The sequence below is a fragment of the Natrix helvetica genome (genome assembly GCF_964273705.1).
Source record: "Natrix helvetica genome assembly, chromosome: 3".
Taxonomy (NCBI): domain Eukaryota; kingdom Metazoa; phylum Chordata; class Lepidosauria; order Squamata; family Natricidae; genus Natrix; species Natrix helvetica.
The window spans coordinates 7,598,273-7,623,560 of record NC_138549.1 but is presented as its reverse complement, the minus strand read 5'-3'; positions in this window follow the sequence as shown (position 1 = coordinate 7,623,560).

Here is a 25,288-nt window from a genome sequence, read left to right as displayed (position 1 = left end):
TAGAGTGGAGTGGGAATGGAGATTTTGCAGTATCCTTCCCCTGGAGTGAGGAGGGAATGGAGATTTTACAGTATCCTTCCCCTGCAACACGGACCAAGCCACACCCACTAAGCCACACCCACATAACCGGCAGTAAAAAATAAAAAGAATCCTACCACTGATCCAATGTATGGCGATTTTCTTTGGATTGTTAAGTTATATGGAAGAAGGTAGAAAATCAATTATAATAATAAAGAATAAATCAGAACATGGTTGTAATGCTCGCTCGTTAAGGCAGACATGATAAAAACCGAGGTACCTGGAACAAACAAAACTCTAATGCTGACATGATTTACACAGAATTCTTAGAAAGACAGCCAAGTGTAAGAGAAAAATAGCAAAACACAGAGCACCATATTAACAGTTAATAGTTGAGTCTCCAAGTGAGTGGAGAAAATTACGTTCATAAATCTTGAAAACTGTCACTCCATTACTTCAAAGCCGAGCTACCTCAGTCCTGTTTTGCAGAGGAGAAGTCATTTCACTAATGAACTATCATTATTTGCCTTTATATTTAAAACTGTTTTACAGATTCCCTTCCTGCTCACTCACCCTCTAGGTAAATGGTAAATGCTATTGATTAAAAAAAAGGGCTAACAGATTGATATGCCCCTCCGCAATGACAGCATTGTCAAGCATCATAACAAAAGGTCATGTCTTTCACACCGCAATAATACAATACAATACAATAGCAGAGTTGGAAGGGAACTTGGAGGTCTTCTAGTTCAACCCCCTGCCTAGGCAGGAAACCCTATACCATTTCAGACAGATGGCTATCCAACATCTTCTTAAAGACTTCCAGTGTTGAGGCATTCACAACTTCTAGAGGCAACTTCTGTTCCACTGATTAATTGTTCTAACTGTCAGGAAATTTCTCCTCAGTTCTAAGTTGCTTCTCTCCTTGATTAGTTTCCACCCGTTGCTTCTTGTTCTACCCTCAGGTGCCTTGGAGAATAGTTTGACTCCCTCTTCTTTGTGGCAACCCCTGAGATATTGGAACACTGCTATCATGTCTCCCCTAGTCCTTCTTTCTCTTAAGCTAAACATACCATAGGGGTATACAATACAATAGGGGAAGCCAGCAAGTCAAGTAAAATATAACTTTGCTATACAGAACAAAAGTGACATGGTGGCTCAGTGGCTAAGACACGGAGCTTGTCAATCAAAAAGGTCAGCAGTTCAGCGGATCGAATCCCTAATGCTGCATATCGGAGTGAGCTCCCGTTACTTGTCCCAGCTTCTGCCAACTTAGCAATTTGAAAGTACGTAAAAATGCAAGTAGAAAAATAGGAACCACCTTTGGTGGGAAGGTAACAGCGTTCCCTGCACCTTTGGCATTTAGTCATACCAGCCACATGACCATGGAGACGTCCTTGGACAGCGCTAGCTCTTTGGCTTTGAAACGAAGATGAGCACCGCCCCCTAGAGTCGGGAATGACTAGCACATAAGTGCGAGGGGAACCTTTACAGAACAAGCCAGAGCTAGATTAACCAAGTGATTCAGAGCTCTGCTTTTACAAGTGGCCTATGAGACACTTACAGATGTACCCAATGCCAAATGTTAATCTCAAACATCTGATTCTAAGGGATCTAATTGCTGAGGAGCTCGATGGGTTCCATTAACCTTCACGCATATCACATTAATGCTCTCTGACATATCCAAATGTCATGCAACCGAGAATATGCAAGTTAATTGTGCATCGCATAGTGGCATTTTGTGCCCGTGACAGGAAGTGAAAGCAAGATGTCCCAGGTGTGCACATCAATTAGTAAAGAAGTAAGGGTAGACTTGAGTTTGACCTCTGATGGCTGTCTCCATAACTCTAAGGCTGAGTTATGGAATTAATTCATCATTGCTTTCCTCTTGGGTGTTTTCACCCCTCTGCAAACTTCCAGGTGGTACCGTAGACTCCCATAACACAGCCACCAAAATAAGGAACCAGATCTTTCATCCAACAAAGAAATAAACAAAGAAAGTCAGTTTGGTCTTCTGATTAAGGCACCAGATGACAAACTGGGGAAATGTGACTTCCAGGTTTGTCTTAGCCATGAAAGCCAGGTGGGTGATCTTGAGCCAGTTCCCCACTCTCAGCCCAATTCACCTCACAGGTTTGTTAATGTGGGGGAAAACAGGAGGAAAGAAGGAGCATTAGCTATGTTTGCTTCCTGCCTAGAGTTGTATATAAACAATAATAATAAAGACAGGATATAATAAAATAAAATAAAAATAAATAACTTCTCGGTCGAAATAAAGAGAAGATCAGGCCCCAATTGGCCTGCATTGCAAAGATTTCCTGTTCTAAGATAGAATTGACATACAGTGAGCTAGTACGTTAGTCTGGATAAAAGTGTTGGAAGAAATGTCCTTCTGGGTTCAGTTCCATGTGGGGAAAAAGACACTGGAAACATGGAGGCTGATTGGAAAGATGGTTTTAATGGTGGACAGGATCACCTGCCTTGAAGATGTTGGGTGAAGAAGAAAAAAGGGAAGAGATGCTGGGAGTGCCTGGGCTTTATACCCTCTCTGGGCTTTTGAATTTGAGCTTGTGTTCTGATTGGTTGTCAGACTCCCATGGGGCCTCCATGTAGACTGTTCTGAGTCACAGGCTTGGTTGAGCCTTGCTAGGTGATGTAATCTTCCCAGGTGCCATGTGGCGAGATGGGTAGAGGGCTAATCCTATCATGTTGTGAGGGCCATGTATTAATCCCATCACTCTGGAACTGAACGGAGGTGGGGGGAGGGAGCTGCAGGGCACTGCTCTGTCTTTAAAAACTTGTTTCTCCTTTTCTCATCCAGGGAGGTATAATATTCTGCCTTTTTAATATTCCCTAGAATATTTCCTTCTTCTAGGAGACGGGTGGGTGCTGACTTCCTACAATAGCATTGGGCAGCAATATTAGGCAGAATGAAATAGTCTGGAATGCAGACAAACCAGTTTTAAATGTCACTTTCTGATAAAACCAAACAGGATTTAATAGGATGTTATGACCTAAAGTGGCTTAATTCAAAGTGATCTCAAAACCAGCCCTTATTCTACACCTCTTCTCTCACTAGGAAGACATCAGTGGGAATATATATAAAGTGTGCAAAGCTTTGCACTACTCACTATTCTGAGGACACCGATAAACCTCCAAGTGGCATCTATGACTCTCTAAAAGAATGCAAATGACCAGCTGTCTGCAAGGAGTATAAATCCTTCCATTACCCACTGTTGTGGCCCAGCAGGAGCCGTTGCAGTTGCCACCAGACTCCGAGATTGAGGGTCCCTATGAGTCGGCTCAGGAGGAGGTGGGGGACCCTGGACAGGGTTCTGACTCTGAGCAGAGATCGGAGAGTCTGGTCGGCCACCAGGAGGCACCTGAGGCATGGAGCAGCGGTGAGAGCCAGAGGAGGGGGGCTCCCGATGCCATGCCTTGGAGCAGTGGCGAGGAGTCATGAGACAGTGAGTCAGAGCTGAACGGGGAGTTCCTGGACGCTCGTTATCGCCGCGCCCATAGACGCAAGGAGCGTGGGCGTAATTATCGGCTGTAAGGGCTCTCAGCTGTTGATCAGGAGACTCCTCTCCAGGCTACAAAAGGGTTGACTGTGCATACGCCCTTTGCAGCAGTCAACAAAGGACTCCTGCAAAAGTCTTGGTTTTGAAGCATAGCCAGCTGGATAGCTGCTTTCGTGTCTTGTCATTGTGAGCTTTGTCGTGGTGGTTTACTGCCACGGAACTGTCTGTCTGTTTGTAAAATAAACCCTGTTCCCTTGTATTGTTCCGGAGCGTGTTCTGTGTGGGCGAAGGAGGAAGAGGGGGTCAGAACAACCCACTATCCAATGAGAGCTGAAGAAGCTGCTTGGATGAGAAGCAAAATGTCTTTAAAAGAAAAAAAACAAGAAAGTCATTGCCTCCTGAATAAGCACTTTGGGACAACCATGGATGACTGAGAATCTCCATAGATACCAAGAGACAGCATTCATCATAACAAGAGAGGCAGATTGTAAAAGGGAAGTTATTTTTCATCATGTCTCCTCATGCCCCAGCTTATAATATTCACTCTCTAGCAGTGAGCAGATGGTGAAAAAGGAAAGCTCCACTACTAAGGAACTCAAGTGGCACGGCTATTGAAATCTACAAACTATTGCAGTAAACAGTAATAAGATAAAACTGATTTCATGCCATTCATTCATTTCCAAGTCAGAAACTGCAGATAATACTTTTTTAAAGAAAATACTGTTTCTTGGGGGGAAATCAACAATTGCTTTAGATTCCATGGAAAATGGCGAAAAACAAAATAAAAAGAAAATGAGTTTTAAAGAAATATCCATCAGCTTCAGGCTATGTTTAAACTCAATGAGCAGAGAAAGTATTCAAAGCCTCATTTTGGGGTGTTGTATGCTTGTAAGTCTAATCCTCCATCTTTCTCCTCCCTAAGGGAGGATCATTAATAGAAGAAATTTTAAAGAGCAAGGGGAAAAAAAACTGCCTGCAAAGTGTTTTGTAGTGCTACTAAATACAAATAGGACCACAGAAATGTTAAAGCAGATGTACTATATCTTTCAGAAATGTATTAGAATGTATTTTTTTTCCTAGTGACCTGCTTGGTTAAAAAAGATGATAGATAGATAGATAGATAGATAGATAGATAGATAGATAGATAGATAGATAGATAGATAGATAGATAGATAGATAGATAGATAGATGATAGATAGATGATGATAGATAGATAGATAGATAGATAGATAGATAGATAGATAGATAGATAGATAGATAGATAGATAGATAGATAGATAGATAGATAGATAGGCAGGCAGGCAGGCAGGCAGGCAGGCAGGCAGGCAGGCAGGCAGGCAGGCAGGCAGGCAGGCAGGCAGGCAGGCAGGCAGGCAGGCAGGCAGGCAGGCAGGCAGGCAGGCAGGCAGGCAGGCAGGCAGGCAGGCAGGCAGACCGACCTAGGCTAGGCTAGGCTAGGCTAGGCTAGGCTAGAATAGAATAGAATAGAATTCTTTATTGGCCAAGTGTGATTGGACACACAAGGAATTTGTCTTTGGTGCATAAGCTCTCAGTGTACATAAAATAAAAGATACATTCATCAAGAATCATTAGGAACAACACTTAATGATAGTCATAGGGTACAAATAAGCAATCAATTCATACTAGGAAAACAATCAATATAAATTGTAAGGATACAAGCAACAAAATTACAGATAGTCATAAGTGGGAGGAGATGGGTGATAGGAATGATGAGATTACTAGTAAATAGTTTGACATTGTTGAGGGAATTAGTTGTTAAACAGAGTGATGGCATTCAGGAAAAAAATGTCATTGTGTCTAGTTGTCTTGGTGTGCAACTACAGTGTCGTTTTGAGGGTAGGAGTTGAAACAATTAATGTCCAGGATGTGAGGGGTCTGTAAATATTTTCACAGCCCTCTTTTTGACTCGTTTTCTTCTTCTTCTTGGTTGAAAAAGCTATGCATATGGTTTTCCTTGTCATTTTGTCTTCTCATTTGGGATCAGCTTCCATTATATTGTTAATATCTTTTTGAATCAATCAATCTAAATTAAAATGCAATTTTTTCTTATTGATTATATCCCCGGTGTTTTAATCTACTTTAAAACCAACCAGACAAGACTATTGGCATTTAGGTATGGGGATTACCCTAAAGAGCAGAAACAGAAATCCGTTACGTTTTTGTCAATGGATTGTTAATATATTCTATGTCCCAACACGTGAATTCATTATTTGTTTCGTTTACCACCAAGGAGCAAATTTGAGCACTATTGGCCATGGTGTATGACTATGATGGTGGCAGTGGTGGATTGTTCTATTTTAATGCTATAAATTGCCAGGTACTTCTCCTCCTTACAATACATAGCTTCATTAATTCTTGTGTATCTATAGCACTACGTTAATTAGTTTATGTCGGGCATAAAGAATAAGATCCATACGTTAATTTGCAGTTCATAAGAATTATTGCCCAAGCCTATACACAATAATCTAGTCAACTAAAGTTTAATACTAAATTGGTGCCAGAGGAGGGTCAACAGAATTGAAGAGGGATTGAATTTAGACCGTTTGTGGGTCTATCACATAATGATTCTAGCAAGGGTGAGATTCAGCACATTTCTGGAGAACCAGTAGCAGAAATTTTGAGTAGTTCAGAGAACCGGCAAATACCACTTCTGGCTGGCCCCAGAGTGGGGAGGGAATGGGGATTTTGCAGTAACATTCCACTGGAGTGGGGAGGGAATGGAGTTTTTGCACTATCCTTCCCCTGGAGTGGGTGGGAATAGAGATTTTGCAGTATTCTTCCCCTGGAGTGGGGAGGGAATAGAGATGTTATAGTATCCTTCCCCTGGAGTGGGGTGGGAACAGAGATTTTGCAGGATCCTTCACCTGGAGTGGGGAGGGAATAGAGATTTTACAGTATCCTTCCCCTGGAGTGGGGAGTGAATAGAGATTTTGCAGTATCCTTCCCCTGGAGTGGGGTGAGAATACAGATTTTGCAGTATCCTTCCCCTGCCACGCCCAGCAAGCCACACTCACAGAACCGGTAGTAAAAAAAAAGAATTTCACCACTGGAGTCTAGGCTGATGACTCCTTTAATTCCACCTCCCAGCTCTGTTTGCACTTCTATAGTTTAGTGAAGAAATATAAAGTTTTTTTAAAAAGGATCTTATTCCTATTCTATTTCCAGGCTGCCAAATTTTATACCTCAAGGGTGGCCTGCCCTTGCTAACTGCTTACTTAATGCTGCACTTCTACATAGTATCCATATGTACATAAGGCATGGGATATGCACTTCTATCTCTAATTCACACCCTGAAATCTCACTCACACACTCCCTCCTCTCTCTTCTCCCTCTTTCAGTGCAATTTCTTAACTTGCTTCAGGAAATGAATGTCTCCCAATCTGATATGGATGGAAAGCAACTAATAACCCTCCCCACTCTATTTAACATTGCAATTTAGCATCGTTGGCTTATTTTATAGATTTGGGATTGAATCCATAAGATCAAGAAGTTAAATTGCCTGGCATAAAAGGGGGATAAGCTTTGCCTGTCATTGGACGGTGAGAAAGCGTGTAATATTCCCTTTCTAAGTTGAGCTGTTCTCAGTGCAATTGAAGCTGGGGTATAATTATAATTAGAGCTGTGGATTCACCACATTAGTGTAATAAAATTCTCCCAGTGGAAATGTTAACTGTGTAGTAATTATGAAATGAAAGGCCTCCGCAGGAAAACAGCTGTGATAGCAGAACCCAGAAGTGGTACAGAGCAAAAGATAGTGCTTTGACACAAAATTCTTATGTGAGGAAGCCTTGTTTTTAACACACACATGCACACACTCGCAAACATATCCTGGCACTTGAGATATTTTGCTGGTAAGGACTTTCAATGCTACCCTAATTATGTGAATCCAGAAATAAAACCTCTGGAATTCAACTGGTAAGTAGTCAACATGAGAAAAGCTCAACCGTTCACCACAAAGTAAACACATCCATGTTGTTTTCCTGGGAACATGGTGGAAGAGGTTTTTCATTGGCTTGTCATTGCCTTTCTATTTGTTGTCTTCTCAGTCTGACCTAAAAACCTGATATGTCCTGGTTTCATGCCATCCGAACACTATCAACAGGAGGTTCAACTCTGTTTAGCTCCTCAAGGTCAGGTTCGGTGCACTTAATTGAGGAGTAAGAATAACCATAAAAACAACCAAAGAGTGTAAACCAGGAGTGAAATGCTACTGGTTCAGACCGGTTTGCCTGAACCGGTAGTAAAAATGCTAGAGGTTCGCCAGAACTGATAGTAAAAAAAAAAAAAATGCTACCAATTAGGGCAAACTGGTATTTCCAAAGATAAGCTGTGACGTGCAATTTACATTAGCTAAAATCATCAGATTACCTGCTTTCTAGCTAATCTAAATTGTGTGGCATAGCTGATCATCGGAAATACTGTGCCTTCCCCCACCTCACTGTTCTACTTATCTTTGCAGGTGCTCTAGGTAGCAGTCTCCGCCAACTTGCCCAGATCGTCAAAAATATCATGTTGTTTTTGATCCTCTGCACATCCACGGAAAGTAAGTTGATGTCACCCCTGGTATAAACTACAATCACTTTGGAAATTTACTCTTCCAAACTCTTCAGATTTTTCACTCCAACAGGATTTGAAGGTAGGCCAAATGTGATCAGAGAATCAATAACGAAGGCTACATGTTCCATGACGTGAGGTGTGGCTCCTTGTGTTGGATCCATACTGATTTTCAAGCAAACAAGATCTACTGAGTGGAGAAAATGCTGACATCACCCATCGAAACAAAGACAACTTGGGGGCAATTTGACTTCAACAAGCATTTGTTTTAGGACGAAGTTGATGGAGCTACGGTACCTAGTCGGTGAAATCTTAGATACTCTGTGCTCCTTTTCCACATGTTGTCTATCTCTTGGTCAACCTCCTTGGCCAAATTTCCAACATAATTTTTGGCAACAGAAATGTTCCATCACAGACTATTCTGACAATCTATAGCAAGTAGAGAGAAGGCATTTCCACAGGATAACTATGAGGTTAGTGGCATGCCTGGTGTTCTTCCAATGTATTAAAGTTTCTACATCTCCAAGTAATCTGGGAGCAAATCCAGTTGAATCCATTGGGATTCCTAACTTTATAAGAATGTTATCACTGTCAGACTTGATTAATACATAAAACAGAGATGCGGAACTGAATTCTTTTGATCATATATTCGCTTGGATCTTGAGTGGAGTATTACAGATGGAATTCATTCGGGTGCCAAGGTCTACAAATCATGTTCTGATTATATAGGTTTTCATAAAAACTGGAAAAAGGCAAATAATTAAATCCCAGTTGGATGTAGCCAATGCATGAGCAAATCCTCCTCATTTGTTTCACAAGATGAAATGTCTCCATATGTTCTCCAACAGAAAAAGTCAGAGAAAAGAATAAATCATTCAATAAAAGAAAGGATGGTCATCAGCACTGTGTCAAAAAGGAGTAGAACAATCTGAAGCCAGTTGAAGTTCTCCAGAACTAACAGAGACATTCCATAAGGCACATCTTCTGAGTTCTATTTAATAGAGGGGACCTGGAGTGTTTGCATGGGTACTGATAACAGGAGGAGAAATCTGGGAAGGTAATTCCAGACGTTCCCTCTGACCTCAAAAAATTGTGAAATCTGTGCTGCAATTGACATTTCCTTTGAAGTTATGACTATCTGAAGACCAAATTTTCATAGCCTCTTTTAAATGCAACTTTTCTTGTAATAAGAAGAGCAGAGATAAAAAAGCTGTGTAAAACTGCGCGATAAAACCTCAATAACCACAATACTAATGAATTGGCTCCACTTCATTATATGTTATCAGATCTATGTAATCTAGCAATTAAAAGCATAGATACAACTTCCTTTGTTCCACTCTGTTCCCCAGTTTTATAACATCGAGTGAAAAAGAAGCTGAAATTTTTCGATAGCCATGGAAGACTATAAAAGTGACATTGGCCTTAGATAGCATAGTCCTCTACTCATGACTCGTTGGTTAGACAGACAGACCCCTGTCAGACTTCAGAGGGTAATTAGAATTGCAGAAAAAGCAATTTCTACCAACCTGCTTTCCATTGAGGACCTATATACTGCACAAGACAAAAAGAGGCCTGTGAAAATATTTACATACCCCTTGCATCGTGGACATAAATTGTTTCAACTCCTACCCTCAAAATGACCCTATAGAGTATTGCACACCAAGACAACTAGACACAAGAACAGGTTTTTTCCGAATGCCATCACTCTGCTAAGCAAATAATTCCCTCACTGTCACCACTGTCAAACTATTCACTAAGGCTGCATTACTATTACAATTAGTCTTCTCATTGTTCCTATCACCCATCTCCTCCCACTTACGATTGCAGGACTGTAACTTTGTTGCTTGTATCCTTACGATTTATATTGATTGTTTCCTGATTGCTTATTTGTACACTATGACTATCATTAAGTGTTGTACCTTATAGATTCAAGACAAATGTATATTTTCTTTTTATGTACCCTGAGAGCATAGGCACCAAAGACATATTCCTTGTGTGTCCAATCACACTTGGCCAATAAAAAATTCTATTCTATTCTATTCTATTCTATTCTATTCTATTCTATTCTATTCCTCTTCTCTTCTCTTTCTCTTCCTCTTCCTCTTCCTCTTCCTCTTTCTGTTCTGTTTTGTTTTGTTTTGTTTTGTTCTGTTCTGTTCTGTTCTTTCCGTTCCATCCTGTCCCGTCCCGTCCCGTCCCATCCCATCTAATCCCATCCCATCTTATCCTATCCTATCCTATCCTATCCTATCCTATCCTATCCTATCCTATCCTATCCTATCCTATTCTGTAATTCTATTCCTATTCCTATTCTATTCTTAGCAAGTATTTGAAGTTACAATGGACCCACCTGGCTGCTGCCTATGGTCTATACAGTACAATACAATACAATAGTAGAGTTGGAAGGGACCTTGGAGGTCTTCTAGTCCAACCCCAACATCTTCTTAAAGACTTCCAGTGTTGGGGCATTCACAACTTCTGGAGGCAAGCTGTTCCACTGATTAATTGTTCTAACTGTCAGGAAATTTCTCCTCAGTTCTAAGTGGCTTCTCTCCTTGATTAGTTTCCACCCATTGCTTCTTGTTCTACCCTCAGGTGCCTTGGAGAACAGTTTGACTCCCTCTTCTTTGTGGCAACCCCTGAGATATTGGAACAATGCTATCATGTCTCCCCTAGTCCTTCTTTCTCTTAAGGTAAACATACCCAGTTCCTGCAACCGTTCTTCATATGTTTTAGACTCCAGTCCCCTAATCATCTTTGTTGCACTTCTCTGCACTCTCTCCAGAGTCTCCACATCTTTTCTACATCGTGGCGACCAGAACTGAATGCAGTATTCCAAGTGTGGCCTTACCAAGGCATTATAAAGTGGTATTAACCCTTCACGTGATCTTGATTCTATCCCTCTGTTGATGCAGCCTAGGACTGTGTTGGCTTTTTTGGCAGCTGCTGAACATGGCTGGCTCATATTTAAATGGTTGTCCACTAGGACTCCAAGATCCCTTTCACAGTTACTACTACTGAGCAAGATATCATCTATACTGTATGGATTTGAAGTTCTGATGTTAACCCCACAGTTACATGATGAAACTTCAGGTGAACAGAATCACATTTATGGCCAGCAACCCATATGTGGTCATGTTTTATGATGGTCATCATAAACCCAGATAGAATTTGTTCATATTATGTTGTTGTTCTCTGGCCCCATCTAGTGGATGTGGTGTGTGTGTGTGTGTGTGTGTGTGTGTGTGTGTGTGTGTGTCAAATGCCAATCTATATTGTTGGGAAGCTGACCCAGCCCTCTACGGGTCATCTACCCATCAAACTTCACTCCTAAAATAATTGCAACCTGGGAAGCCAGTCTCCATTTCCTTTAGCATTCGGAAGGAAACAGAAGTGCCAGGAAGAATCCAACCTAATCCGTGGCCCACGGTCATCCAAGGACAAAAACCCACAGCTCATAGACACAGCATCGCTGGCGAGATTTAGATTTATCTGTATTTCTTTATTGTTATGCTCCCCAGCAACGCAACAGTGCTTATCTTGTATTTGGTTCTCATTGCACGTATCCCTGTTTCCCCCAGTTTCATCATATACTGTTCTTTCAAGAAAGCATTCAGATGGTCTGTTTTTTTGGAGGGTAGGGGTGCTTAGCTGCATGTCGAGTTTCACACAGACTAATGTGTAGTGAGGACAGAACGATGCTTTTGCTCCTCAACAAACTCAGGCAGAAAAAGGTCATTCAAAACTACTTGTGACGATGATGGATAGGTCGGAAGTTGAAGACCACTGTAGAAAGTTTTTTTCTCTCACATTGATAGAGGTTGAGATCCATTGCAGTTCAGTGTAGTGAGATGCAACACTGAAGAATGGAAATACTTTTTTGTTCCCCTAGCACAGGGGTGTCAAATTCAAGGCCCAGGAGCTGGAGCTGGCCCACAGGGATGTCCTGGAAACAGCAAAGGACCGGCCTCTGTTTTCACTCGCAGAGGCTTGCAGGAGGCTGTCGCAGCTGAAAATGTAGTTCGCAAGGGCCGCGTGCGGCTCTCCTAATCTCCGTTTTTAACTGGCAGAGGTTTTCAGGAGGCTGTCGCAGATGAAAACAGAGCTTGCAAGGGCCACGTGCAGCTCTCCCGAGTTCTGTTTTTAACTGGCAGAGATTTTCAGGAGGCTGTCGCAGCTGAAAACAGAGCATTGCAAGGGCCACGTGCAGCTCTCCCGAGTTCTGTTTTTAACTGGCAGAGGGTTGCAAGAGGCTGTCACAGCTGAAAACAGAGCTTGCAAGGGCCATATGCAGCTCTCCCGAGTTCTGTTTTTAACTGGCAGAGATTTTCAGGAGGCTGTCGCAGCTGAAAACAGAGCATTGCAAGGGCCACGTGCAGCTCTCCCGAGTTCTAGCAGAGGGTTGCAAGAGGCTGTCACAGCTGAAAACAGAGCTTGCAAGGGCCACGTGCAGCTCTCCCGAGTTCTGTTTTTAACTGGCAGAGATTTTCAGGAGGCTGTCGCAGCTGAAAACAGAGCATTGCAAGGGCCACGTGCAGCTCTCCCGAGTTCTGTTTTTAACTGGCAGAGATTTTCAGGAGGCTGTCGCAGCTGAAAACAGAGCATTGCAAGGGCCACGTGCAGCTCTCCTGAGTTCTGTTTTTAACTGGCAGAGGGTTGCAAGAGCCTGTCACAGCTGAAAACAGAGCTTGCAAGGGCCACGTGCAGCTCTCCGAGTTCTGTTTTTAACTGGCAGAGGGTTGCAAGAGCCTGTCACAGCTGAAAACAGAGCTTGCAAGGGCCACGTGCGGTTCTCCCAAGCTCCGTTTTTAACTGGCAGAGGGTTGCAGGAGGCCATCGCAGCTAAAAACGGAGCTTGGGAGTCTGTTTTTGCTGGCAGAGTGCTGAGACCACCACTGGCACCCCCAACACAAGTGACATCGAGCTGGCCATGCCCACCCTGGCTATGCCCACCCTGGCCTCCCAAGGTCAAACACAACCCTGATGCGGTCCTTAATGAAATCGAATTTGACACCACTACCCTAGCACATAGTTAAATTGCTGGAATATGCTGCCAACTATTTTTTAGAATGGGAGCCAATTTGGATGGGTTTAAAAGGCGACTGGGTTGATTCACAGATGAATAGGCTCTCAGTGACTACTAATACTGTTGGTTATTTACTACTCCTGATTTTTAAACAGTTTATCTTAAGGGAAGGGAGCTGTTGACATCTAATTTGGCATGTGAACTCCAGTGGTGGGATTCAAAAAAATTACTACCAGTTTGGTGGGCATGGCATGGCTTGGTAGGTGCGGCATTGTGGGTGTGGTTTGGCGGGCACGACAGGTGAAAGATACTGTAAAATCTCTGTTATGTATTACAGTTTTCTCTCGGGTCCGTTTCGCTAGGGGGCGCTGTGCTCTGTCCTGTTTGGTTGCCTGTTTGACAGCCGGCATATATAAAGGGCTGTCAAACAGGGCTCAGCTGTTGCCAGTTAGCTGAGACACACGAAATGTGAAGTGCCGCGTTTGGCAACATGTTATAATTAAACTGTTAGCTAACTTGAAGTCCTGGCTCGCCTCCTTCTGTCCACCTGAATTCTCCTGGCTAGAACAATCTCCATTCCCTCCCCACTCCAGGGGAAGGATACTGCAAAATCCCCATTTCCTCCCGATCAACTGGGACTCGGGAGGCAGAGAATAGATGGGGGTGGGGCCAGTCAGCGGTGGTATTTACTGGTTCTCTGAACTACTCCAGATTTCCGCTACCGGCCCTCCAGAATTGGTTCAGAACCTGCTGAATATCATCTCTGGTGAATTCCGCAAATGCATCATTGGTCAACTGTAGAATGTTGGGTTGTAATTAATAGATACGGGTTTGCACACCAATATAGATGGCAGCAAAAAGTTAGCGCTTTGTTTGTCCTTTTATCGCCTCTTTATTACAAATGAGTGCACATTATATCTGTATAAATTATGAATGGTCTTTCATTGTGTTGCACTGCATTGCATTATATTGTGGCCTTGCATGTGCTTGTCTTTGAATTAATTTTGCTGCTGAATACCTTTCGGTTTTGATGCCTCGGTAAGAGTCCTTCAAACCATTGACATAAGGAATTAAAAAGAAGGGGGGAAAGAATTAACAAGTAATCGTGTGTGGAGAAGATATGAAGATCACGCTCTAGCTAATACCGTAATGCGATAAAGATGCTATATCTTGCAGCTGCAAATGTATGCTTTGCTCACCCTTTGCCTGCTGGTCTTGCTACTAATTGAAGGAGTCAATCAATGAGGATGAATCTTAAATGAAGCTGCAAACTTATTCAGTTTTATTCAGGATTGTACCATTTTAAGGAGTGGGGATTAGACAGCCTGATTAGCTCAGCTTCCGCTGATTTCACTAAGTCCATTCTAGCCAAACGCAATGATCTCTAAGCACTAGTAATAAAAGCCAAAAAGCACAGTAAAAATAGATGAAGTATAAAGAAGACCAAAGTACCAAGGATTAGTACAGCCAGCACCCTTGTGACAGGTAATAAAGATCTGTAGAAGGTTAGCACCCACCCCTCTGCTAGAAGAATGAAATGTTTTGGGCAAGGTTAAAAAGGCAGATTATTATATTTCCCAAGGGGAGAAATGGAGAAGGATGCTCTTGGAGACAGAAAGCAGTCCCTCCCCACCACCACCTTTCTCAATAGCCCACAGCAGATGTCAGCACTTAAGAGATAAAGAGCTTATTGAAAGAAGGCAAGTATCTAGACAGCCCTATTCATAAGCAAATCGCCATCACCCAAGGCCAGTACAGGGGAAAGCCATTAAGCCACAATAGGAATGGCCCAACACCCTTTCAGAACACAAGACCCTTCATCGCCTGACCCTCAGAAACGTCAGCCAAACGTAGCTCAGACAAACACTTAGGATTTGAAGCTGCAAATGATGGGAAATAAAATGCACTCAAATTTGCAGAAAGATAATATTGGGATGTACAATTTAACCAAGGTGCCTGTGTCGTGCCCCAGCAAATAACTTTTCTACACTGTTGCTGTTCTCCAGCCCCATCTAGTGGCCAGAGAAACAAATACCAGGTGTATTGTTTGAAGCTGACCCCAACGCATTACCCATCAGCCCGCACTCTCAAACCAAGTGCACGCTGGGAAGCCAGGCTCCGTTTCCTTTAGCATTTGGAGAAAGCAGAAGCACAAAGAAGAATCCATCTTCATCTGTGTCCTCCAAGGACAAACCCACATCCCACACACAGAGCATGGCTGGTGAGATTTAAATTGCTTGTATTTATTAATTATTACGTGCCTATCTTGTATTTGGTTCTCATTCAGAGGTGGGATTCAGCCGGTTTGGCCTGCCCATCTGCCCCAGCTCTGTGTGATCCTATTTAGGCATGTTTTCAAGCCGCATGCATGCGTGCAAGCCGTGCGCATGATCAAAGTGCATGCACAGAAGGCCGAGCGCATGCGTGGATGCGCGCACGCACTCACATTTGCGAACTGGTAGGGAAAGTAAATGAATACCACCCCTGTTCTCATTGTATGTATCCCTGTTTTCCCCAGTTTCATCCCATCCTGTTCTTTCAATAAAGCATTCAGATCTATACACACAATCTGTTTTATTGGAGGATAGGTGGGTTTGGCTGCATATCGAGCTGCACTCAGACTAATGTGTAGAGAGGACAGAACAGCCTGGACTTTGCATACAACTGTATCCTGACACATATAAAAGGAATTATGTTCGGGGGATGTGGGTTCGCTGTTTAAGAGCGATCGTGCGTTCTGACCCTCATCGCCCTTCTCACACCTCCGGGTGCTCAGGATTACAGGACCCTGGTCTCCGGCTGGTGTCGCTTAATGCCAGGTCCCTGGTACATAAGGTTCCCCTCATTTACGACCTTATACAAGAGGGTAGAGCAGACCTGGCATGCATTACGGAGACCTGGTTGGGCCATGAGGGGGGGTGTTCCCCTTAGTGAACTATGCCCACTAGGCTTCTGGGCGTTTCACCAGCCAAGAGCCCAGGGCAGGGGCGGTGGCGGCGGTGGTTATTAGGGAAAGTCTCAGACCTCAGGAGGTCGCTGTGCCTCAGATAGGCGAGTGTGAGTCCCTCTTTGTGAAGTGGGGCCTTGGAGCTCAGGTGGGCCTTTTTGTTACGTACCTGTCTCCCTGCTACATTTCATCGGCCCTGCCAGAGCTGCTGGATGTGTTAGCTGGATTGACGGTTGATTTCCCCAGGTTTATGATCCTGGGGGATTTCAATCTGCCTTCCATTGGCGAAAAATCCGAGTCAGCTTGGGAGTTCATGGCTTCCATGACGGCTATGGACCTAACTCAGTTAATTTAAGACCCCACCCATAATAAGGGACACATGCTCAACCTGATTTTTGTCTCTGGGCAGTGGATGAATGATCTAGATTTAGGGGATATTTCTATCCAACCCTTGTCATGGTCCGATCATTTCCTCATCAGGCTTGATTTCCATACTGCTACCCCTCGCCGGAGGGAGGCGGAACGGACTGTATGGTTCTGCCTCAGGCGCCTGATGGACCCTGAAAGGTTCCTGATGGAGCTTGGGACTTTTCCTGAATCCCTTGCTCACAACTCGACCGAAGCCCTAATGGAAGCCTGGGATAGGGCGGCCACTGGGGCCTTGGATCATGTTGTGCCTTTGCGGCCTCTGACCCGGTGTCGATCCCGGGTAGTTACCGAGGAGCTCCAGGAGATGAAACGCCGGAAAAGACACCTAGAGAGTGGTTGGAGGGCCAGCCGATCCAAATCTGATCGAACACTAGTAACAATTCATATTAAATCCTACTTAGTGGCGATAAAAGCGGCAAAATGGCAACATTTTTCCGCTCTTATCACGTCCGCAGAAAACTGCCCAGCTGCCCTGTTTAGGGTGATCCATTCCTTACTTAACCAAGGAACTGGGAAAGACCCCTTGCAGGGTATGCTTGAAGAATTTGTTCAGTATCTGCAGGATAAAATCACTCAGATCCGGACAGGCTTGGAGTCTGACTGGGTAGATTCAGGTGAGTCGACGGGGATGAATCTTGTGGAGACAATCTGGGATGAATTTGACCCTGTGACCCCCAAGGGCATTGACAGGATTATGGGGAGACTCAGTGCTGCCACTTGTGTGCTGGACCCGTGTCCCTCTTGGTTAGTTTCGGCTTCCTGGGAGGTGACACGAGGCTGGTTCCAGGTGATTACCAATGCTTCATTGAGAGAGGGGTTCTTTCCCACCGCCTTGAAGGAGGCAGTGGTGAGGCCCCTCCTCAAGAAGCCTTCCCTGGACCCAGTTTCTTTAGCCAACTATCGTCCGGTCTCCAACCTTCGCTTTGTAGTGAAGGTTGTTGAGAGTGTGGTAGCACATCAGCTTCCCCAGTACCTGGATGAAGCTGTCTACCTGGATCTGTTTCAGTCGGGTTTCAAGCCCGGGTACAGCACGGAGACGGCATTGGTCACGTTGGTCGATGATCTCTGGCGGGCCCGGGACAGGGGTTGTTCCTCTGTCCTGGTCCTATTAGACCTCTCGGCGGTTTTCGATACCATTGACCATGGTATTCTACTGTGACAACTCAGGGGGTTGGGAGTGGGTGACACTGTTTTATGGTGGTTCTCCTCCTACCTGTTGGATCGGTCACAGTTCATGTTGACTGGAGAGCAGGGATTGACCCCGAGGTGTGTCACTTGTGGGGTGCCCCAGGGGTCGGTTCTCTCATCCCTCCTGTTCAACATATATATGAAACCGCTGGGCGAGATCATCCATGGTTTTGGGGTACGGTATCATCAATATGCTGATGATACCCAACTTTTCATCTCTACCCCAAATCACCCAAACAATGCCCTTGACGTGATGTCCCGATGCCTGGAGGCTGTGCGGATCTGGATGGGGAGGAACAGTCTCAAGCTCAATCCCTCCAAGACTGAGTGGCTATGGTTTCTGTCATCCTGATTTGTGCATCTTGTTCCATCTTTTATGATAGGGGGAGAAATTTCAGCCCCCTCAGAGAGGGCCCGCAATCTGGGAGTCCTCCTGGATATGTGGCTTAGTTTAGAAGATCACCTGACGGCCGTGACCAGGGGGGCCTTTTACCAGGTTCACCTAGTACATCAGTTGCTCCCCTTTCTGGATCGGGATGCTCTATGCAGTCACTCATGCCCTCGTCCTTTCTTGCCTGGACTACTGCAATGCTCTCTACATGGGGCTGCCCTTGAAGAGCACCCAGAGGCTTCAGCTGGTCCAGAACGCGGCCGTGCGGGTTATCATGGGGGCACCTAGGTGCTCCCATGTTACATCCCTTTTAGGCAGCCTGCACTGGTTGCCGTTTTTTTTTTTCTGGGTGCGATTCAGGGTACTAATTATGACCTTTAAAGCGCTCCATGACTTAGGCCCAGGGTACCTGCGAGACCACCTACTGCCACCAGTAGCCTCCCACCGTCCAGTGCGATCCCCCAGAGTTGGCCTCCTCAGGGTGCCGTCGGCCAGACAGTGTCTGCTGGTGACCCCCAGGGGGAGAGCCTTCTCTGTGGGAGCGCCTCTCTGTGGGAGGTCAGGGATTATGCAAAGCTCCGGGGGCAGCTCATTCCCTCTGGAATGAGCTGCCCCTGGAGCTTTGCATAATCCCTGACCTCCGGTCCTTCCAAAGCGCCCGAAAATGTTGCCTTTTCCAGCAAGTCGGCCTGGCCTGAACAAAATAAAATAAATGATTGATTTAATTGTTAATTTTAATCTAATTTTTAAAATGTTCTTGTTAATATTAATTGGGTTTGTTTTTGGATACTCTATCTAATTTCCTTTTTAACTTTTGTAATATGTGGTTTTTTTAAAATGTTGTACGCCGCCCTGAATCCTTTGGGAGAAGGGCGGCATAGAAATCCAATAAACAAACAAACAAACAAAGAATCCAAGACCTCCGTAGCAAGTTACCAAGTTCCAAAAACAAGAACAAAAACTTGTGGTGATGGAAAGCTTCTGGTCTCACCCTTTCTGCAACATAACAAACACAACCAAAGCACTTCTTAGGCTAATTATCAGTTTTACTCAACTGATCGTACAGAAGAGAGCTGAGCCTTGCAAGCAGCTTTCTTGCTGATCACTAACGTGGAAGGGGCTTAAGTAGACTCAGCTCTTTTGTGTGAATCTGTTGATTAGACCTAACCTTTTGTAAGTATTGTCTTCTCTTCCTTTCCAGCAAGCTAAGCAGGATGTTTTGCAAACGGATAGAAACTCGTGGCCCATGAGCTGGATGCATCACACGCTGGCCACAAACACCCCTGTTTTAGCGAAGTGGTGGAAGGCCATGATACATCATATGACAACAATGTGGCCCCGCGAATTTGACACCCCTGGATCAGAGCAAAGCAGCATACAGAGAACATGTCTTGATTAAGGAGTCAGTATGATGAGAAAAGGCCTGCAGAGACCCAAATTTAAATCCATCAATGGCCCCTGGTGAATTCAATCAATCAGTTGGAAGGAAGGGAGGAAAGAAGGGAGGCAGGGAGGGAGGGAAGAAAGGAAGGAAGGGAGGGAGGGAGGGAGGGAGGAAGAGAGGGAGGAAAGGAAGGGAGGGAGGAAAGGGAGGGAGGGAGGAAAGGAAGGGAGGGAGGAAAGGAAGGAAGGAAGGAAGGAAGCAAAAAAAGGGAGAGAGGAAAGGTGGAAAGGAAGGGAGGGAGGAAAGGGAGGAAGGGAGGAAAGGAAGGAAAGAAGGGAGAGAGGGTGGAAAGGGAGGAAAGGAAGTGAGGGAGGAAAGGAAGGGAGGGAGGGATGGAAGGAAGGAAAGGGAGAGAGGGAAGGAAGGGAGGGAGGAAAGGAAGGGAGGGAGAGAGGAAAGGAAGGAAAGAATGGAGGAAAGAAAGGAAGGAAGATATCATTATTTCACAGCTTATAATACACAAAAAAATTCAATTTCTTTAAAAAGTAACTTTTTAATCCCTCTTAGGGAGACATTTTAGAATACTGAGGTGCTCACAAGAAAAGTGAACGTTTTAGCCAAATTTCTCCACTGATGACCTTCAGACATTTAAAATCCATAGTCAAAACTGTCATTCCTTCCCAACAAACTTTCTCGTCTATTTCAAAATATGCTGCGTGCTGTAATTTCTGACATAACTGAACACAAGATGGCGACAGAGCCCCTTAAAAAGAAAGAGTTTTTTTTAAAAAAAAGATTTTTTTTTTCAAAAAAGAATATTTAAATTCGGCTTCACAGTTATGTATACAAGCCACATATTTCATCTATGAATTAAAAACATTTTAGCAGCCCACCCAGTTGTTCCTGCTAATAATTTGATAACAAGGTAATTTAATCAAAGAAAAATTAAATGCATTAATTAGACTTTTTAAAAATAAAAAAAATAAAAAGCTGTATTCCTGTTTGATACTTTGTTATCTCTTCTTGCAGACTTTAAAATAATTCCAATATTATCTTGGTTGATTAAATAGAAACTGTCTGCTATCGTTATCAGTACTAATACTTTACTCCCACATAGGTTAAAAACCTGCTCTTCAAGGAGGAGAAAAGGAGGGAGGAGAACACCCTATCCGTGTTTCAAAAATAATTGATTTCTGGTTTCTAAACCATGCCAAGGAAGATCCCAGCATCCATGGCTGATCTTAAGAAAGCCCAACTGTCTGTCTGTCTGTCTCTCAATTCCTCACATACACGAAGACTATTTGATGTCCATCACAGGTGGTTTTCAAAAATAGACTGGACAACTATTTGACTGGGATGGCATAAGGTGGTGATGGTGATCCTATGGCATACCAAGCCACTACTGGTTTGCCCGAATTGGTTTCAACCGGTAGGAACCCACCACTAAGTCAGGGTGATGCTTTATATATTGATGGCACATTTAAGAAAGTCTAACTATCAGAAGAGGAATCAGTGTTCTAATGTTACAAGAAATTTCTGTCAAACGTTGATGTGAGGGTTGCAAATAACATCCAAAATTAAATCAGAGTCCAAAGCAAAGTATTCCTCAAAGTTCCAATTGATTAAGAGAGCCATGTTGGCACATGTGTGGAAACCCAAATCTGAGCTTCCTGGTTTTCTCCACCCAGTTGAGGGTTCAAGATCTTGCCCCACACCCACAAGTCCATCACATGGTCCAATCTTCCACTGCCAGGCTGGCAGTTCCACCCATCCAGTTCCGGTCAGGTGCAGAGTTGTAGAGACAAAGGATGACCTTGGCTTTCTAGAAAGGAATTTTATCTTGACAACGTCACATTCTACTCCTTACTATTCCCCTTCCCAATTCCCCACTAATCCAACAGCTGAGTAGAATAGAATATTAGTGTGGCAGCGCAAAGATCCCAAAAGGAACCGGCTGCAGGCCTGACAGTTGGTGAGGTTGGAACAAGTATAGTGCAAACCCGCTTTGCATAACTGGACACGCAGTTACCCCAGCAAGCAGTCTAAAAATCACACTGAGATGTTGACATTGGTAAAGAGGAGTTTGTCCCAGTCTTCTCAGTGACAGGAGCAGAGCATGGAGCAGAAACTTCACACCAAAGTGGACAGTCTAGATAAGTGCCCAGCTTTTTCCTGGCCTGTACTGTATTTATAAGCACAGTAGCTGCCACGCTAGGGAAGAGAATGTAGTATAAGGTGTGCATTCATTCATGCTTCATCTGCTGAAGTTCCAAGCTAGAGAGAAAGCCAACGTTGTCTTCCTGCCAATCTCTGTATCAAATAGAAAGCAGCCTTTTAATCCCCCAAAAGCGTCTCAGCCTCATCTTAAAATTAGGAAAACTTGGTTTCCTGGGATCGCCTGGTTTTTGCAGCTTGTCACTCTGAATGTGGAGAATGAAAGGAAGCGGGAAGAAGGAATGCTCCAATTCTCCCATCATGCGTTCCCTTTGCTTCGACGCTTCTGGAAAGGCAATGATGTAATGAGAAGACTTGTTTAGTTATTTAGTCATTTAGCTATTTAGTTATTTAGTTATTTAGCTATTTAGTTATTTAGCTATTTAGTTATTTAGCTATTTAGTTATTCTTTGTTATTCTCTTTTTTGTGCCAACCTCTGGGATATTGGAACCCTGCTATCATGCTACCCCCTAGTCCTTCTTTTCATTAAAATAGAGATACCCGGTTCCTACAACTTGTCTTGTTATGTTTTAGCTTCCAGTCCCCTAATCATCTTTGTTGCTCTTCTCTGCACTTTTTCTAGAGTCTCCACATCTTTTTTTACGTTGTAGCGACCAAAACTGAATGCAGTATTCCAAGTGTGGCCTTACTAAAGCATTATAAAGTGGTATGAACACTTCACGTGATCTTGATTCTATCCCTCTGTTGATGCAGCCTAGAACTGTGTTGGCTTTTTTGGCAGCTGCTGAACATGGCTGGCTCCTATTTAAATGGTTGTCCACTAGGAGTCCAAGATCCCTCTCACAGTTACTACTATTGAGCAAGGTACCACCTATACTGTTACCATTTTTTTCTGATATTATTACACAACTTTTTGAATTACTGACTAATGTTTGTTTGTTTGTTTGTTTATATTGAATGAAGTTTGCAAAATATTTAGCATTGCTCCCCATTTGAGGTTGTAGTTAAAAACGGTTTTATGCCTCTTGCATTTGTTTCGATCTGTTCCTTTACGTCTTCCTTCTTTGGGAGACTGATTGTTTATACATGGCTGCCTGCTATCATCTTGAATCAACAATTTGTCATAGTACCTTATGTATAGCGCTCTAAAAATATATTCTCTTTTCATGTTTTCTTTCCCTCGAGTGAAAAGGCAGGAAATATATATATATATATATATATAATCCTGGTATCCTTTCATTCTTAGCATTCTAAGTGTTCGAAACTGCTGTCTGAATTCTTAAACGTGGGGATGTTTCATCTTGTTCTCCCTTTTATTCCTGAGATGTAGTTTTGGCTTTTTACGCTGTCATAAATAGACAATGAACTAAAATATAAACGCAGAATGAAGCCGCAGCGATACAAAAATAATGTACACAACACACACCGGGTGACATCATCACAGAACACATATGCTCTTGCATCCTGATATGTTATGCCAGTTGAGAAGTCTCCCATCGTGTACTTCTCTTGTCACATTCAGACATCTCTGAAGAGATCGTGCTCAAGAAACAATAACCAGCTTGATAATTCCTGTTGATTCAGAGCCATGTTGCTTCAAGGCTGATACATCTACATGTGGAATAACCTAGAAGGGCAGAACAGAAGAACAAAGTTGGAAGGAACCTTAGAGGCATCTAGTCCAGCACCCCAAAGCAGGAGACCCTACTCCGTTTCTGACAGATGGCAGTCCACTCTCTTCTTGAAAGCCTCCAGTGATGAAGCTCCCACAACTTCTGAAGGCAACTCCTGTTCAATGGGTTGATTGTTCTCACTGTCAGAAAATTTCTGCTTATTTCTAGGTTGAATCTCTCCTTGCTCAGTTTCCATCCATTGTTCATTGTCTGGCCTTCAGGTGCTTTGGAAAATAGTTTGACCCCCTCCTCTCTGTGGCAGCTCCTCAAATATCGGAAGGCTGCTCTCATGTCTTCCCTGGTCCTTCTCTTCTCTAGACTAGCCATGCCCAGTTCCTGCAACCCTTCATCGTATGTTTTAGCCTCAAGCACCCTAATCCAGTACCCCAAAAACTAAGAAAAGGGGGTTAATGCTATCATGTCACCCCCTAACCTTTCTTTCCATTAAACTAGACATATCCAATTCCTGGAACCATTCTTCATATGTTTTAGCCTTTAGTCCTCTCATCATCTTTGTTGCTCTTCTCTGCACTCATTCTAGAGATTCAGTATCTGTTTTATAGTGTGGTGACCAAGCCAAGTTACACTTCATATTACTTACTTTGGAATGATCTACCTGAAGTAGGCTAAAACACCAAGATTTAATTATTTTTTTGTTTACTGTATGCCTTTGCATCCGAACAGAGGCAGGTAACACCTTTTCCAAGAGTAAATTTGGGTTTTCCCAACTTATAGGATCATGTACGCCTTGCATACATTTTTATATAAATGTGTAAAGGGAGATTAGTTGTTGGGTGTTATTAAAACAAAATGCATATGTGTATTTTCTCATTTATATGCAATGTAAACCTTATCGCCTTATTTTAAGCAATCAGGGAACTGCATCATTAATTGTGCAAATAATCTATAATAGCCATGATGGTGAGATAGGAAGGAAGGAAGGAAGGAAGGAAGGAAGGAAGGAAGGAAGGAAGGAAGGAAGGAAAAAGGGGAAGAAGGGAGGCGAGATAATGAATGGATGGATGGAAGGAAGGAGAAGGAAAAGAGGGAGGGAGGAAGGAAGGAAGGAAAAAGGGGAGGAAGGGAGGTGAGATAATGGATGGATGGATGATGGATGGATGGATGAAAGGAAGGAGAAGGAAGGAAGGAAGGAAGGAAGGAAGGAAGGAAGGAAGGAAGGAAGGAAGGAAGGAAGGAGAATTATCTTGTGCCTTTTGCCTGGGCATATTGTTTCTCCCCAATTCTGTACCTGAATTAAGATTAGGTGCATTATTTTTTTCTTTCTTTCCATCTTTTCAGCAGGCAGCTGCTCTGAATAGAAGCAAAGATACAATTCATCTCCAACAGCCTTTTAAAGGATATAACCGGCCGCATTAATATATCATGAGTTAATCCTGATTAATGGTACGAGAGAGAATCTGATTGCAACTAATTAGGCAAAACTGATATTCCGAGCCACCGTATCACTTTCTCCCAGCAAAGTACTTGCCCTGAAAAAAGATAAAGGGGAGGAAAACATGACATAAAGGGGCACCGCTTGCAATCTGTTTAGTCGGGGCGTCTCTTTCAGCTCCACAACAAAGAGGATGTGCTGAAATTTCTCATTAAGCTAAATTTTTCTATAGAGTTTCCAACCGAACGGAATTCAGAATGGGTGGTTGGAAAAAGAGCAGCAATTTAAAAAGAAAATCCACTACAATCGCACGACCTTTGATAGAGGAGGGTCAGGATTAGGAATGTGATAACCTTCCGGTGTTTGGGAGGCGGGTGGTGTACAACTGCCAGGCCAAGCAAGCAAAACAGAATGGGTCAGATAGGTTGTTGTCAATCACCTGTTTACAAGAATCTCTCCAGATGATTGTCCCCTGAGGAAACCGGAGATAGACCTAAGTGTCAGTTGCAAGTAACCAAGTACAGTAGTTTAGTTCAAAGCACTTCAAGTACAGTACATGCTACCCATGAG